This window comes from Pyxicephalus adspersus, chromosome 3 (genome assembly GCF_032062135.1).
Source record: "Pyxicephalus adspersus chromosome 3, UCB_Pads_2.0, whole genome shotgun sequence".
NCBI classification, from domain to species: domain Eukaryota; kingdom Metazoa; phylum Chordata; class Amphibia; order Anura; family Pyxicephalidae; genus Pyxicephalus; species Pyxicephalus adspersus.
Window position 1 is genome coordinate 82,154,188 of NC_092860.1, and position 13,095 is coordinate 82,167,282.

Below are 13,095 nucleotides of genomic sequence, written 5' to 3' on the forward strand. Positions count from 1 at the left end.
ATTATTGTGAAGGCTGGAATCCGGCTGGCAGTGAGGCGAGTGTACGCGCACACTCGAGTCCGGACCGCGGTAAACCGCGATCGATGGCCGCGCGTACTTTCGCGCTTCCAGCGAGCGCGGATTTTATTGATGAATCAGGGGCATTATCTTACTTAAAAGCACCTTTCAGCTAAAGGCCCCTATATTTACCCTCAATCCTAAAGTTCTGCCCGCAGCACTTCACTTCTGTTACAAGATACAGGTAGTCCCCAGGTTAAGGACATCTGACATACGGATGAGTCCTAGGTATGAACGGGGCTTCCCTGCTCCTTTGTGTGCAGGATGGAGGCTTGGAGGCTGAGGGGAGCAGTTTGCATGACTTGCAGAAGAAATCTTTTGCTAAACACAGCAGAGATTGTGGATAATCTTAGAGGGGTGAGCTCTTTCTGCAACCTCTTGTAACTCTTTACTGACCAAGACAAACTGCAGTTCTTTTGCATTACAAAGCACAGCTTGCTCTAAAAAATAATGAATGGCTCCATAAATTTTTTTGCTTTGTTTGTGATTAGCTCACAGTGAGGACTTTTACTGTAACTGACACCATGCTACCTAATAATATATTGAGACAAACATCTGTCCTAATTGCATTAATAAAATAATGTATCTGTTCCAACTTACATTCAAATTCAACTTAAGAACAAACTTACAGTCCCTATCTCGTATGTAACCCAGAGACTACCTGTGTCCTCATTCTGATGGTCAGCCACATGCAACCTACTTCTTCTGAGCCCTGGCCTATTACAAGACAGTGAAAGGAGGGGCAGTGGTGAACTTATATCTTTATCACTCTGCTTCCTTTTTCTTTTAGCATGCCTCCTAATAGTATCGGCACATTAATTAATTGGCTTCTTCTCACACTCCAACTGTACTGTAAATGCACTACAAAAGGCTGTACCCTGCTTATACTTAAGAATGCATGTAGTTATTTATTAGACAAATGCTGGTTGTATATTGTGTCAGACACGTGTGTTAATATTTTGTTAACCCTTTCAACATGCTTCCAGAGAAAAACTTTCTTAGCATGATGTAATCAAACATAAATATGTTTCATAATTCTAAATGGCTTTGGACTACTATAAATGTATACTCAGGTGACCTAACACAATGAGTGGTCATCCTGGTACTTTAATTTGTCTTGCTGGAACTAGTTACTTCTAAACTAATGCTACACATGTGATAAACTTGGAGCTGGTTGCTTGGGAAACTGTAAAGATGCAAGCCGCATTGTAACTTGCAATACAGTGTTCACAATCTGGATAGCAGTGTTATAATATTCTGCAGACAATACCCAAGAATAACATTTTGTTGAGAATATTAATATAATATTTTAGAATAGAGTACGGTACATGTTTTTGGATGTGTATCACAGAATGGAACAACTATAATGTATTACAAAGGGAAAAAAATAAGGGCTACGTAGGGTCTCTGTAACTTCTAGACTCTAGGTAACTTCTAGACTTATTGACATTACACTATAGGTACAAAATATTTTGCTATCCGAACATCATACCTGGTAAACACCCTAAGGTGAGGGGAAAAGGGTGCAGGGGAGTGCATAATCTAATAATACAGTTTTTGCCTCTCCTTCTGCCACCACTGCAGAATAACACTTAAAACAAGGTCAGAGGCTACTGGTTAAGTGTTACAAGGTTAAGTGCTATAGTTCCTCCAGTATAAGGTAGCAGATCATTTTCAGGTTCAGTACACAACAACAGTAAACAACAACAAGGTTTAACAATACTCAGGCGCCACAATTGTCCTGTAATGGATCTCTGTCTCAATCAATCGATGTGTGTAGAGGAGCAAAAGTACATTCAACCCTAAAAAGACCCCTGGTTGGAATGTATGAAAAAAGCAAGCTATGAGATCATAAACACAAGATATTTTGTTTGGTGGATTCATATTTTTTAGGCTAGTTTCCTATACACATATACAGAGGATATTACCATAAAAAATATACCAATGTAATAAATCAAATACAAAAAAATACTGAATTTATTAGATGGTGAGAGGGGACATGCCCTAGCCCTTATTTTTTTTTGTAAAACCATAACCTTTTATGAAAAACAATTGATAGCATAAATTACTGCAACATTTTATTTAAAATTGCGGTTGTATTTAGAAACTTACCTCTATCCTCTTGCTAATTTCCACAAGTCTCAGTCAAGCCTTCCAGTAAAGTTCAGCTAATGTAGCTTCTTGTGATGATGTGGCAACAATGCTGCACTACTCCCGAATTCAGAGCATTGTTGCCTCTCTCATGTATGCTGTGCCCTATGCACTACAATGGGTTGCTGGTACCTTCCAGCTTTGTTTTGCAGTGTCTGGGAACATGTGACACATAAATGAAAGACTAGCAGGGGAAGGTTTTTTGTCTACTTGATGAGGCTTGTACTTCATATAACAACTATATTTGTATTTATACTTTTTTAAACTGTTGTAGACTCTTTTACAAGTTGACGTAGAGGACATGATAAGTGGTATGTGATCAGCTGTAAAGTAGACTGAGCAGGTGCAGACTGATGGTGCCATCACGGTGCTAGACTCTGAGTCTTAAAACATATTAGGCATGAGTTTGTTTGGTATGTCTGGAATTTTAAAGTCTGAGGCCATAACATTTAAACTGTGAAATATCTTTGGAGTTACATGTGAAAGACCAAGAAACACTTGTTGCCTAACAATCTTGATATAAATAATGTTTCAAGATTGGGTAATGAATAGAATGCTAGGGATAACAAACAAGAAATGGTAAAGACATCTAAATCTGGCTTTTACATTTGAACCCCAACAATATTTTGTCCGATTAATATTCACAATGATAAATATTTTGCGTCATACATTGGAAAAGTGTGTTGCACGGATAGTAATATCTGAATATAAGAACTTATATTGTGGTGGTAGGGAAGCTGATTAGGTGGGTGCAACCCGGTAGTAAATAGAACAAATCAGGCCCAGACTCCTCTTAATCTCTAGAAGTTTATTAATAATGTAAAGTGTATGGAAGAGAGGGAGAAAGGGTGCAAGATGCCCAGACTGGAAAGTTTCACATTTGGAGGGGTAGAAAATTTCCTTTTTCTCTGCAGCTTTTAGCATTCTATCCCCACATCAAGTAATTTGAGCCACCCAAATTTCTCTTTCAAATATAACAATTCTTACTAATATCCATGCTGCCTCCTGGAGTGACTTAGCTCCAGCTATGTTGTGGAAAGCTTGAATCCTGGTGCCTCAATTCTGTGTCCTCGGAGTACATATCTCTAACCTGCCCCTATTCTCAGCCAGATGAAATACAACAGGTCCTGACTCTAAACTGGTCTTTTTTTATTGTTGGCTGACATGCTACTTTGAGTTTGTGACCCATGCTTATTCTTTAGATCAGTGGTCGCCAACCAATGGTGGTATGCGAGAAAATTTTGGTGGTCCGCGGCTCTGGCTGGTACACCTCCCAGCGGGGTCAGGAGTAGGTCCCCAATGGAGGGGCACACTGGCCACAGCCATGGGCCACGTCTACTGTATGGATTGTAGGCTCAAGGCGGTGGACGGATTGGGTCTCTGGACACAAGTGGGCAGGTTCTGGCACCATGGCGTCACTCTGGGGGAAGTTTCTTCCCCTTTGAGTGACACATGGCTCCCTGCGCGATCCAGATTCCGTGCATTTAGTGATCCATTTAGTCCGAAAAGGTTGGCGACCACTGCTTTAGATACCAGTTACCAATCAAAATGTAGGTATTTTTATTCATTTCCCCTGTACATGGAAAGCCCCACACCACCAAGCCTCTTCAGCAGATCCCTAAGGGTTTTTTGAAACATGCAGAATTATTTAGGTGTAATTCTCTCTTGAATTGTTGACAATTCAGTTAGGTCAAAGGAGAAATAAATGCACAACTTAAGTTTTAGACATTTGATTGTCTTCTCATGGTATTTTGGTGCATTTGGCTGCTGTAGTGACTCTCCTGAGACCAACAAAAGGACTTAAAAGTATTCCTTATCAACTTTAATGGTGTTCAGATTTAGATTCTGCCCAAATGTTGATGTTGAACCAGTCTTGAAGTTGACATGTTCAAGCAACCTATCTGCAATGATGCTTATCCTTTATGCAAAGAGTATAATAAAAGTTGCATGCCCAATAGCTCATTCTTATAATGACATTTTCCCTTTCACTGTGTTTTTCATGTTCTGTATAGATAAAAAATCACATCAACTGCTTTATTAATGCAGTGATTTGTGACCACAACCAAGTGGGTGAAATCAGTTTCATCCTTGGTTTCTGTTAAAAATAAGTGTTAGGTTGATGCTGCAATGGAAAATGTCAATATATGTATGAACAATCTTTCTTTCTCTCTCTGCCATCTAATACCTGAGTCATCTTGCTGTGACAGGATGCTGATCATTCATTAATTCCCAATTCTTTCATCAATGCCGTAAAAGCAAGCAATTAGTGAGCTTTTTGCAAGAGCACTCCACATGAGCTTTTGTATGTGTTTAATTCACCTCCAAACACATTATTACTTACAATTCTACATGGTCATTGGGGAAAGCATTAGTAAGCAGATTAGCAAATGATGTGAGCTTTGTTTTCTCTTTTACTACAATCAAATGTCTTTCTACGTAAAGGTTTTTTCCTTGTAACTATCCCCCACATTTTCTAAAAATAGGAGGCTAATTCAGCAAACATAAAAATACAGTTTAGAGGTTTTTGGGATATTTGTAAATGCAAAATATTTTGAAAATCCAGATGGTTTTTGGGACATGGCTGATATGTTTATTAAAGTATAAGAATTAGTAAAAAATCCATATTATGGTTAGCAGTTGGTGTTGTAAACACTTTGCAATGTGTGGTACTAACAAAAACTAAAAAAGTTTCTTACTTTAAAGCAGAAATAAAGTCTGCTAAACAAAAATTTACAGGCAGGGTTTTCTTCATTACTGGCAGTGAAGACTATTAAATCTCTTTTGATATATATTCTGTTGCCTGCCTGTCAGAACTTTTCTTGTTTTTTGTACCACCAGCGTGTGTACAGGCTTGCCATGATTCCTTGTAGAGAGGAAGTAGCACCTGTGGGCATGCTCAGAAACTACTTCATCCCCACCTGTCCAGTAAAGATGGCTGGAGAATTCAAATGCAGAAGAAGACTGGGGGAAGATGACAGTGGTCATGACGAAGCATCAAGGGAAATAGCAGTCTTTGCAGCACTGGTGGGAGGCTTTGAAAGGTAAGTCTAAAAGTGTCAGGGTCTCCACAGACCGGTATCGTGGGATCCCCCGAGGCAAAGAGTCTAAGTGAAACCAAGATATTTTCAAGGTAGACTACTAGAAACAAATCAAGAAAATCGCAGAAAATGTAATCTACAAAATGCTGGAATGTAGCAGGGGCATTGCAGATCCCAAAGGGCATCACCACATACTAAGCGACTGAAGCAAGTTCTAAAAGCTGTCTTCCATTTGTCTCCCTCCCGGATCCTAACTAAATGGTAGGCACCACCTAGGTACCATCCTTCATTCTACCAAAAATATGTTCTGCAGGTAACATGGAAGTCTGATTAATCTTTCCTTTAGGTTTTCATCAACATACTCCTTAAGGGTAACAAGTTCAGGTCCAGGCTTAACATGGAGTCCCTAATTCCTCCATCTTACATTCCTGTAATCTTCTGTCAATTTGGGTAGCCAGCCTAATCAAATCATTGAGAGAGTCTAAAATACTCACTCGGGCTAGTTCAGGGACTCGGACAACCCAATACAGAATTGGTGCTTGAAAGTGGTGGTGTTCTATTGTGTATCAAAAGTTCATCTGCGGAAGTCAGAAACATATTCTTCCACTGGTCGTCGCCTTGTTGAAGGCTGCAGAGGGCTGCTCCAGCAGTGACAGAATCCTGGTGAGGGGTCGTTATAGAGTTCCACTAATCTTTTAAAAAGAAAAGGAAATTGGCATTATTCAGGGCCTCATCACTGCACTCATCTGCAAGGTTTTGGGTTGCAGGGAGAAATAGAGCTTGCAGCAATTTTGGAACCAGTCATGGGGCGGAATCTTGGGTTCAGTTACCACAGGAAGGAATGGTCCAGGAAATACTGGCTGACATGGAAGTTGGGCTGACAGAGTGGAGGGAGTCTGGAGGAGGCCCTCCATATGGAAGCACCCTCTTTGGATCCCTTGTACCAAGATCCTAAGTTCAGCAATTTGCATAGTTTTTCAGGCACGGAGTTGTCTCAGAACCAACATATTGGCTGTGACTTTCTGTCAGGTTCCACAGGCAGGTAGTGCGGGATCACCTGAGGCACGAAGTCTAAGTACCACCAGGGTTCACTATCGCACCACGCAAGGGTGATAGGCCACCAGCCTCTTTGCTGCTGGGTGTCACCAGGTCACGGATGGGGTCACCCTACCTGCCGAGGAAATGCGAAGCGGCCTGTGGAGACAGGCAACAGGTAAATATAATATAGGTCCAAGAAAATGTTTAGGGCAGGTGGCATGCAAGTCCAAGTCCAAGCAGAGGATTATGGCAGGTACCAGGTGAGCCTAGTTGGGGTCTAAGCACTGGTCAGGGCAGTTGAGCGTTGTCGGGTCGAGGCACAATTGGAGCAGGCAGGCATAGTCCATGTTCAAGCAAGGGTCAGGCAAGCATAGTTGGGGGTACAGGTCAGAACAGAAATGCAGAGAAGCAAGGAAGCTGGTGCCAAGTCACAACACCAACCACAATTATTGCTGAGGCTTAAATAGCCTCTTCCCCTTTAAGGAGATCCTCCACCCTGGGCTGTGTAAGTTTGTGAGAGACCGCCCACAGACATGTGAGACCAGGAAGTGCTGCATGCTTTGTCAGCAAGATAGTGAGTGCTGCACTTAGCAGCTTGACGGGGCAGACATGTGCGCGATGCCGCACGGTGGTTTAGGGGGGAGTGCCGCAAAAACTGACAGGTATTGTGACAGACATTATGTGAGAAATGCTAGGTGTATTTGCCCAATATTACACAGCACAGCCATGAGCGCCGGCATAATTTAATGCCTCTTTAAATAATTTGTAGATGTTTTGTCAAAAAACATATGCTAGCAATTGGATACACTGTCTATCTATCCCTGCCTTGCCAAGACCTAATGTAGACAATACCAGGTGTTCCATTAAGTCCCTGATAAACAATGTACTCTGCAATAAAACATACTGGAATTCCAGGATATTCTGGGCATCCTAACATCTCCTTAGGCTCTCAAGAATTATTAAACTTCTGTATGCATTCTTAGGAGTGAACATCATCCTGGCCTTTTCAACCAGGATGGTCAAAAGTTCTGACACCCGGTAAAGGACCAGATGAGGATGGTGGTGCTTGCAATGAAGCACGACACTGATCTTCTTTTGGACATCAAGGGTGAAAATATACTCACCCTGGTGGGCCAACATTTTACTGTTGTACTATACATATTTGTTTATATGCACAACTGTGTTTTGGCAACTGTCTCTCAGTTAGTTAAGACTTTCTTTGTTGGCTTTTTGTGTACAAAGGAAAGCAGTCAACATCCTTATTGCCAACATCCTTAATTGTGGGACACCATAAAAAAGATTTAAAAAGAAATATTTAAAAAATGTGTTCTCCCTATTTTGCCAGTTTTTTGTTTTTTTGTTTTTGCTGTCCTGATTGTCAATAAAGGGAATGTGCAATTTAATATTACAGCTGCACAGAATAGTTTTAACAAGCTTCAACAGCTGCAAAAAAGACAGCTTAATACTATGAAAATCAGAATTAAAGAAAACTTCCAAACTAGAGAAAGAAATGTGAATGTGAACACAAAAAACTTTTGCTTCCGAGCTCTGAAAAGTAAATATCTCTCTTCTGTGGAATGGTTTACCATTTTGTTAGTGTCCCATTTTTTCAACAGCCCGTTTTTTTACAATTAAGTGATATGTAGTTCAAATTGGGTTACAAAAAGAATGATTATAGGACTGGCTAACTGTATTATACTCTACTAATATAGTAGATTAACAATGATGGGTCTGAACAAAAGTAAAGAAAAAACAAAATAGAGTTCTTTTGACCATGGCTGTGTGTCTTCTATCCATTTTCACTCTAACAAAAACAGAGAAAGGCACTTACTGTCTATTGTTCCTTGACATTTTAAACTCATTATTAGGATAGAAACAGCCACCAGAATAACGGAAGGCTTAAATTGATAGCAGAAGTGAAAGTCAATAACCTTTAGACCCACCATTGACACTCTTATTTCTAAAAAAAGAACTCTCAAGCTCTGTACTACCCAAACCAGTTTACACAAAACTTGTTTGGTTCTTGCTACATGTTACCCTGTGGCTTGGGTACAGTTTGGCATGCAGATTAACACTTCTATCCTTTACAAGCCAGACTGTGTAGAAGTTTTGAAAGATTATTGTATAGAACATGGTATGGTGAAACTGACACAAATAGAATTACATACAATAAGACAACATATATTACAGCAATAACACAGTGCCATTTTTTATTGAACATGTACCATATCTCACCATTGATGTTCCCACAAACAGAGACAGGAGTTCTCTCCATGCTGCAATCCCAAAGAACAAATGAGAAGGTATGTAACATGACATAATAACTAAAAACAATTGAAAAAATTGAAAAAACAATTCAGTGGGTTCTTGTCTCTCTTCAAATTGATCCTCACATCTACTATTCCAACTTCTAGGAAACTCTAGTCCACTGCTGGAGTTAATTACACCCCATCCATAAGCAATTTGGAAAAGATACAAAAGTATACAACTATACTGCACACATGAACCATCTCTATTGGCTGCATCTCTACAACTTTATCCATCTGGCCCACAAAATGGGCAGATATGGGTTTAAAAATTTTTGGCACCCCCAAGCTAGAATAACTACTCAGATCAGTTAAATTGAAAAGTCCCTATTTTTCTACTTATTATGGGTAAATTATGGTTCAAGTTGAGTAAGAGCCAAGCAGCTAGCTTTTAGGAACGTGAACTCCACAATGACAGTCTCCATGCTTCTCACCTGACAAGTTTCTGTGACCAATGTTCTGCAAAAGACCAAAAACAGGAGTCACTGTCCATCAGACAGGTATGTTTTTGTCTCCCTCTGTTACAGACTGTTTCTGCTTTATCTTTTAGCAAGCCGCATCGTTGCTTTGAGATTCCTCAATCAAATAATATTTGTATGGGAGATGAAAGTATGTTCAAAATACTGCTTGTTATAGGCATGTTGCTGGAGAAAAAGAACTTCTGACTGCCTGAAATACTCTCAATGGCTTTTCCTTTATAAATTGAAAATAATTCACATTTCCCTTAAAATAAAATTTTTCATAGCAGATTTGATTTAACCTTGAAATCAAATGTTTGAAATCAAATTTCACCAAGGTGAATATTCAGTGTTCATTCATACCTCAATTTTAATGCTGTTAACCTGCTTGTCCGTGAAGTGTTTATTCCACACAGCTGATTTTATATTATTGCTAGATAGATATTTCATTCTTCCTTACACAGTGCAAGATAGAAAAACCACTCTGCAGAAATGGTGTATTGCTTCTGCGTTCACTTCTCCATGATAATAGCACAATAGTCTTTTTTCCACTGAACTTCCGCTGAAACTTCTAGCCAAAATTATTTATGTTTTGTGTAATTAGTTTCTCACGCATTATGCAACTGTCATATCGAAAAATCAAACCAAATATTTCCAGTCTCATACAATAGTTCCTAATATTTTAATTCCTTAGTTTTATTTTGACAGCACACTTTTAGGTTTCCATTGAGAAGGATAATTTTTAAATCAGAGTTTGATTTTTCCACTAAGGAGTTGCCACCTCTTCTTGGTCCTTTCCCAGAGACATCAGACCAGAGGTTTCCCAGCGGTTCAACAGTCAAAGTAAAACTCAGTTGTAATGAGGTAAATTCAAAATATTTTTATATTACTTTTTAAAACCTCAATTTCATGAAAAACAATAAAAAATACATCCCAACTTTTTAGGCAATTTCAAATCCTTGTACAGCAGCATAGGAACAGGGTTTGCAGAGGTCACAACTCTACCTAGACCCCTTGCTCCTTAGGGCATGTAGAGGTTCTTCTCTATATTGGCAGAATTACCAACAGCCTCCTAACTGTATCTGATATGACCAATGCTCTGCCTTGTTCTGGTGATTTAGGCCTGATTTATTAAAGCTCTCCAAGACTGGAGAAGATAGACTATTGAAGAACCTGGGTGATACAGCAAACCTGGAATGGATCTGGTCCAGGATCGAAAATGTTTGCTAGCTAATAGATTTTAAAGAAATCCATTCCAGGTTTTCTGGATCACCCAGGTTCCCCCAAAAGTCTATTGTCTCCTGTCTTGGAGAACCTTAAAAATAGGACCTGTAACACATTAGAGTTGATTTATTATAGGAGTTTAATTTAAATTAAACTTGGTAACTGCTTGGTAACTGTAGAGCATATGTATTAGGTAAACTTAGTAGTACCTAATAAATGTGCTTTAACCTTTCAAGACCTATTGTTATGGTAGCCAACACATATGCATTTACTTCTCAGCAGGCACTCACCAGGATATGTGTTAATCCTCAGCAATCAGCCTCTAATGTATGTTTAATAGCCCTTCTGTTCCAACTGCATATGTGTTAATCACATTCTCCATTACAGTTAGGCTAATATAATTATCTATAATCTAATCTAATCACAATAATTATAATGCACCATGATATTAGTTGAATTTCTTCTGACTGGATACTGATAATCTCAGCTCCACTGTCCCATTTTCCAAACTTTCTCAGGCAACATAACTCTGTCCCATATCCCTAACAATGGCTCCACTTTTCTTGAACACTTTAATACAGTCCCCACTAATAATCCATATTATGTTTAAGGTGTCTCTTTCTCAATATCCATTACCGCCAAATCACAACCTCAGTCATCCATCACCTTTACAGTATAAATGTTAGAAGCTATGTGTACACTAATACAGCACATAACCTAGCTTTATAAGGTCCCCTATTCTGGCTTCCATGCTTCATTCCTTTATTTCAGTTTTCCCCAAACCAGGTAAAGACCCCCAAAGCCTAGCTAGCTACCACCCAATCGCCTTGCTCAATTCTGATCTAAAAATTGTTACTAGAATTTTAGCTACAAGGCTGGGTACATATCTACCTACAATCATATTAAAATATCAAGTAGGGTTCATAGCAAGGGAACAACACCAGACACACAATTTTTATATTCAACGCACTAAATTGTTTACAGATGGAAGCTATGGTTTATGAGTCTAGATGCGGAAAAAGCATTTGATAAGCTTAGCTGGCCCTTTATGATGCAGACATTATGGTGGGTGGGAATACAAGGTCCAGCACAATCCGTATTGTACACCTAACCCTCAGCTGAAGTAAAATGCCAGCTCCTCCACAAGTTTCTTATGTCCGGCCAGCATACCAGTAATAAGCGTAGTGTGAATGACAACTCAGCTGTCTGATAGTATGTTTTGCTTGGTATATTTGTAATCGTATAGTGATGTACACAAGCTTGGTTGTAGGAAAAAGGATGGCTTTGCTACCTGATGAATTTTATGGAGCTTACTTTTATTTGGTGGTAAGATATGCACTACCTGGACTGGAATTCCTTATCACAAATAGGACAATCCACAATCCTTTCCCCTGGGTTAAGCATTGTTACCTACTGTACACGTATGTTGTTTATATGTTATATGGTTGTTTATTATTTATTTATTTTTGTAGAAATACATTTAATAAAAAAAAAAGAAGCTATGTGAACCAAAGTATGGATGTCTACTAGTGGACCTTTCCCCACCATCAGCTTTATGTGAAAACATTGCCATTCTTGCGTAATTTGTCTTACTGTAAACTTAAGCAACATATGAAGCCGAACTTCAAGAAAATATAATGCAGTGCTGTAATGCATAATGATGTACTTCCTAGTACATAATTAAATGTATTTTTAAAATGCACTCCGTATGAGTACCTTAATTTTATCTGGTATCAGCAGTATACAAAAGCACTAACACTCAGTGATGAAAGAAGAAGAAGATAGTCAATTTTGCTAAAGTTATCATTTGCCAATAAGGAAAATGCTGATAGGAAGAGAGAGGAGACTTCGAGAGATGAGATTGTAAGTCTATTGCTCCTTTCAGTAACATGCTGGACGAAGGGACAAGATATCTTGCTTAAAGTGGATTTCCAGTTAAATCTGGATGCTCTTTCTCATAATTCATAGCAGCTTTTAATGAAAAATAATTACTTACCTTTCCCAAGCTTTTAAAAAGGGTGTCAAGATGAAAAAGGGGTGTAAATATTACTGTTCCTGACTGACAGTGAAAGAGTAAGCAATGTTATTACTAGTGACTACTAATGAAATAAAGGGGAGTTAATATTACTGCCACTTGCCCCACCCATACAGGAAAACCATATGTATACTATTGTGCTGTGGATGAGCAGAACATTTAACATTGAATGATTAAGCTGTATGAGGCCTCATTGGAATATTGAAACCAGAGCCTTTCTGATTCATGGAACCTTGAAATGAAAGAGGCAATGACTGTGTAGCTCTACTCTCCAGACACACTCCTACAAATAATGACATATTAAAAATATATATATTACTTTAAAAACACAGCAAATGTTGATTTTTTTAAAATGTTTATATGTTATTATGTTTATATGGTAATGTTTTTTAATTAAGGTTCACTGCAGTAAATAACATTTAAAGAAACATCCACCTATATACATTTCTTTATCTTAAACAGGCCACATCTCTAACATTCATAGGAAAAGATATGCAATGAAAAACATCAATTTTAAGCGGGAAGCTTTTAAAGCCAGTACCATCAATATATTACAAAAATAACAAAATAAAATTTATTAATAATAAACATTAAAAACAAACATCATTTCAAATACATAAAACACAATAAAATCGTGGGTGTATATGATGACCTCTCCTTACAGAATACCCCCAAAGGGTTTAAATTCTCAATTACTTCTTGACGTGTTTCGCAGAAAAAATCCACTTCTTCAGGAGAAAGGATAGGAGAAGTCCGATGTATGTACTTCCAGCAGCCCTCTTTTTTAA

At 38.6% G+C, this 13,095-nt stretch overlaps 1 long non-coding RNA gene across 1 annotated transcript; it reads left to right on the plus strand.

Moving 5' to 3' along the window:
* The first annotated feature begins 6,852 nt into the window (after positions 1-6,852).
* On the plus strand, positions 6,853-11,973 carry LOC140327753 (uncharacterized). Its single transcript, XR_011920105.1, has 4 exons — positions 6,853-6,946; positions 8,541-8,587; positions 9,820-9,912; positions 11,745-11,973. It is a non-coding gene; the product is annotated as an uncharacterized lncRNA (long non-coding RNA).
* Positions 11,974-13,095: the final 1,122 nt, after the last annotated feature.